We start from the raw sequence: 5,247 nt of genomic DNA, 5'->3' as shown, positions 1-5,247 counted from the left end.
TATATATATATATAGTAGTTCTTTATTTTTCTTTTCAGTTTCTTGATAAAAAAAAATTAAATACACTGGTTTGTATATGTCAATATTATACAAAAAAAACTTTACGCCAACAAAGCAACCAACACATTTTTATTGCCCTTTTCTTTTGCATTTTTTACTTTTAGTTTTAACATTTGATTAGATTATAATTTAAAGGGCAAAGTTTATAAAATTTGTAACATGACCCTTCTCCCAATTGTTAGGCTGTTATCTGCTTAGAAAAGCATAAAGCCTTTAATTATGAAGAGAAAAAATGCGTATTTTTTTATATCTGTTCTGTTGTTCTTTTGCTTTGTGCAAACTAAAGGAGAGCCATTTCCATGTTTTGCATCTCTATGTAAATTGTTTTGCATTTTGTCTATTGCAGTGTAGACCGATCCCATGTGATTTCTCGAGGTTATTTATCCAGACACAGATCACGTAACTAACAGAGGTCAATATGCTGCATGTGATACCTGCCAATACCTATCAATTCACCTATTTTTGTTAATTTAAAAAAAAAATAGTTCATGCAGTCACTTTTCAACCAGGCAGGCAGATAAAGTTCATACTGTAATGGAAATCTGCTCTATCTCTGAAAGAAATCAGTTTCATGTTCAGCCCAACAAGTCATCTGTGAATCTTGCCATTTTCCCCCCAGCCAACCCTTTAACCACAATGAAATTAAGAAAGAAATCACTGATTCTTTGTTGAATGAGCATCTGAGTCTCAGCCAAACGTCCTTTGAACAGCGCTGCCATGTGTGCCGTCAGTGTGAGTATGTGGAAAATTTCAGGCTGAGATGAGCAAAGCACACCTCAGCTCTTTAAAGTGGCCTCCCTTCTCCAAACACTGATCTGATAAGATAGCAGCAAACCCCACAAGGAATTTATTTTCCTCGCTATTTCAGCTGATGATAGGAAAGACACATGGAAAAAAGAAGAGCTCCTTCAGCTGTCTTAACACACAGCAAGAGATATCAGTCAGAGGGCAGGAAACTTGACTGTCTGTTGGTTTTGGGCCACCAGCCTGAGTCAGAGTTTAAAGCATCTGCTTCTCCTATTTGATGAGGAAATAACAACATGGGACGGGCAGCAGCTGAGCACCCCGTGACCCAAAGACAGACACGAGTAAGATATTAAGAATGCTTCGATTCCACTACTCGTTGACTTAGAGTGGATTCAATTAAACCCTGCTGAAGGTCAGGAGGGAATACAATGTGCGCAAGTCCAGAGCTTTGCTTCATGGCAGCTCTCTTGGCTCGGGTAATGTTTAATCCAGTGGACCACTCTGCCTACCCCAGTGTGACGGCTATTCATACACTCAAAGTGAGCTGAAGCGAACTGAGAAAGAGGGGAAAGGAGGGGGCTGCTCAAGCAGGCAGCTGCCAATCTGGACAACAATGACGTAAATCAGTGGTTGTCAAACATTTTATTCCTCTGAGTAACAAGACTATAATCCAAGGCTTCAAAGCTGATGATGACTTTCAAACTAGTTCAATTGGAATTTTAGGACTTTTTGTTTTTTGTAATTAGAGTAAAGACATGAAAAAAGTGTAAATGCATTATTAGTTAAAAGATATAGTTTAAGTTTAAGTATGAAAAAAATTGTTGTACTTTGAGGTTAACTTAAAGATACAATTTTAAGTAGGAAAATCTAGTATTTTTTTTATGTTTTTAACATAAACAAGGTTAAATTACAAATCTGATACCTTAAATGTCTTTAGCAACTTATTGTAGCCTTTCAAAATAAGCTGTCTCCAGGTACATATTCTAGGGCTTTGGTTTGTCACATGGGGTCCTTGATCAACCAGTGTGGTTTCTTTAGATTTACTACAGAAATTAAAATAAAACAATGAACATTCATATTAAATTGCACTCAGATAAAGATAAGTCAGTTAAGAATTGACAATCCCAACTACTTTAATTGTTGATATGCTTTGGACTATTGTTACTCCTGTGATTACTTGATTTTTGTAGAAATATTTATTTACTCAAACAACAGCTTGGGTCAGTCAACTCTGGTACCATTTTGTAGGTAAGAAGCTTTTAGTTTGTATTAGAACATTCAGAGCATTTCCTTAACTGAGATTTTCCAGCTACAGTTTGAGATGTAAAAGATGTAGGAAAAGCACATATAAACATATAAACACAAGAAACATTTCAGCAAAGTGTTATATCAGAGGCTGGAACCACATGAAAGTCAATCTGAAGTTGTGAGCATCTTTTGTGTATGTATGATGAAATGCGTTTAATTTTTCCATGAAAGCTGTCCACGGGCCATTGTCCATGATAAGATGGAAGTTTATCAACCGACACAACAGTTCTGGAAGCTTCCACAGATGTTCACGGGTAGGGTATGGGTGGGGGAAGAGTTGGATCGGGTGGGGGGTGTATGTGGCGGGTGAGCCGGCAGTTCTGGGCCCTTCTGCCATAACATTCAGAGGAGGTTTGATAAGGGGGAGGCTGAATCCAAAACAACACTTATTGTTTTAAGAGCAGGCTAGACAGGAATTTGAGTCTTCGAGTCAGTCTTCGAGCCTTTTCTTGCTAGCTCCACATGGCAAATCCAATATTCAGAATTTGTTGGGCTTTTCCGCCATGAAGCAAGCGCCCACGTTTAGTTGTACCCAGTATATTGCTTATCTCATGGTCCTGCTCGATCACAGCCTTTGTGAGAGCGTCAATCATTGCTGGCAGCCTGATCAATGCCCCGATTGCTGCCGACATCCTCTGTAATTAGACTAGATCAGGCATTGTTGAAATCCAGACAGAAGGAATCCGAGTATTATCAAATCTGAGTATTATAAATCCATACATCTTTGATATCCTCCACTGACATCAATGTAAAACATACCATCCTCCAAGCCTTCCAGGAGTCCGTGGTGTATCCCATGAAGTATGTCCTGACAGACTGGACGGGTCCCCTTTTCCGTGTCTTCCAGTTGATCAAATTTGATCACTTGCATTGAGAGACCAGCTGACCAGATCCATTGTTTGAATTTGGGCGATAAGAAGAGAGGGCTCAGAAAAGAAAAGACAGAAAAGCAGGGACAGAGCAGGGAGTTGCAGAGCAGCAGGAAAATGTGACAGCCTCCTTCAAGAGATCTGACAGAGATCACTCCTCTGAAATAGTTTATTAATGCCTAAATTAACTTAACCTGTTGAGAAAATATGTTCACTTTCATTATGCGTGTGTCTGCAGTACATGAAAATCGTTAACATCTTCTTCCAGCCGCCACAAACAGCGGAAAACACACAAGAGGTGACCGGGCCAGAGGCTGCTGTTGAAGGGGATTTCCAGTGACAGACCACCGCAGGTGTATGGGGGTTTTGTGCTGGTCCGACAAAGAAATAACATTCGAAGTCAGGATCGTAATCTTGATGAACTGACTGCATAGATGATGTTTAGTGGTGGACTCTCTCTTTAAAAGACATATTAAAACTACTTTTTACCTACTCATAATAGCAAATAAAGCAAAGCTGCTCTCTGCCATTGAACATGGGTGTAGCAGCTGCATCAGATGCATCTAGAAACAATTTACTGGGTGCACTTCAAGAGCATGAAAGATGCTCTTGAGGCGCATTGGACCTTAATGTGTACAAGCATAAAAAAATAAAGAAGCAAGTGCTTTTTTGCTGCGCCTACAGCATGCGATATTGTTGTAGCATTACAGTCTAAATGAACTGCAGAAGTTTCTCAACATTCTTTAAAAAATAGTGTTAACTGTGATTTAATTTTAGATCAAATCTAATATTAATTTCCTTTGTATTTCTTATTTGTTAAAACTACTGAGAATCTAAGAGCTAGGTTGACAATTCTTTAATCAGTGCATCACAACCACAGATCTTTGCCTTCACAATCTGATAACCATCGTATTACTTTATGTTGTATTTACCAGTTGTGAAAATACACACTTGTTTCTTAGTTCTTTGTGATCATGCTAAAAGTAATCTTTCTTGACATCCTCCAGTCATTAATAATGATTAACTAGCCCACAATAGTTTATGTTTACTAAATGCCAGAATAATGCTTAAGAATTTCCAATAAATTTTCCATTACTTTTCTTAAAAGTAAGATGGTAAGTATGGCCCCTCTGGTGTGTTGAGATAATCCACATCTTTGTTTTTGGGGATGTTGATTTGAATCTTATTTGAATCAGTAGGGAGATCTTGCAGAAACACTAAACTGCAAATTGTATTATGATAGTAGGATAAAGGAGCCAATGAAAGGACCCACAAAGTGATAGTTAGATAATAACATTTTAAAAAGCTCAATTAATTATGTAAGTGCTCAGTGAGTTTCTAATTAATTCATCAGTAGCTACAGAGTTTAAATGCTGTAAGGTGCAACTTTGATCCTGGCCTGAATAGACCAAACAAGAATGTCCTGAAGTGCATGGGTGAAAAAGCAAAATACATTTTAATGATGCTGGCTTAACCTTGTAAAAGAGTGACTTTATGTGTGAAATAAAATTTTACTAAAATGATAGTCAGAGATGCAGTAGCAATTTAAAACAATATAGATTACAGGTGTCAAATGCACTGCCCATTGTTTTATTGCGAGAAAAAAGAGCAAGCCTTAAAGGCTTTTTACGGTGATCAAAACTTCAGCATCTTGTTGCCAAGGTGTTTTGGCGTCATTAGTAAAAACAGCTTATTTGGAAGTTATTGAAGCAAGGCTGCAAGACATGCAGTGAGGTTAATGCTTATGCTGAAATTGTTCATCTCGATCGACAATGTAAGGGAACATAGAACAGCCACATTATATACAATTATTATGAACTCTTTTTGGTGTAAGAAAATATTAGCTCGTTAGAACCAAGGAAACTATTTGGTCAAAACATGAACCTCCTCAGATGTACTTGTACCTTTGGATTCCCAATAGGCTGGTTCTAACAGTACAGAGCTGTAGACTTGGGACATTGGTGAATAACAGGGAGCAGCTTCTTTTATCTTGTTTTCTGCTCGGATTTCCTTTCTTATTGGATTAGAGAAAAAGCTTTAAGGTGCTTTTGTTGGGAGCTGGAGTAGTACCATCTTTCTCCAGCAGAGTCCGCCGTGGATCCTCCTGAGCAGAGCCTCCTGCACAGCTGCTGCTCATTACCATCATCAGAGGATCCACTATATAAGCTGTCTTCAGACCTTGCCTCAATGTCGCAGTGTTGATCCAGTTGGTCAGCGCCTAAGCCTAGACTCTAAGTGTATCTTTGTGACTTTGAATCCAGCC

The sequence above is a fragment of the Cyprinodon variegatus genome, unplaced genomic scaffold (genome assembly GCF_000732505.1).
Source record: "Cyprinodon variegatus isolate N-32 unplaced genomic scaffold, C_variegatus-1.0 Scaffold958, whole genome shotgun sequence".
NCBI classification, from domain to species: domain Eukaryota; kingdom Metazoa; phylum Chordata; class Actinopteri; order Cyprinodontiformes; family Cyprinodontidae; genus Cyprinodon; species Cyprinodon variegatus.
The sequence above is the reverse complement of the archived record's forward strand: the minus strand, read 5'-3'. Positions refer to the sequence as shown.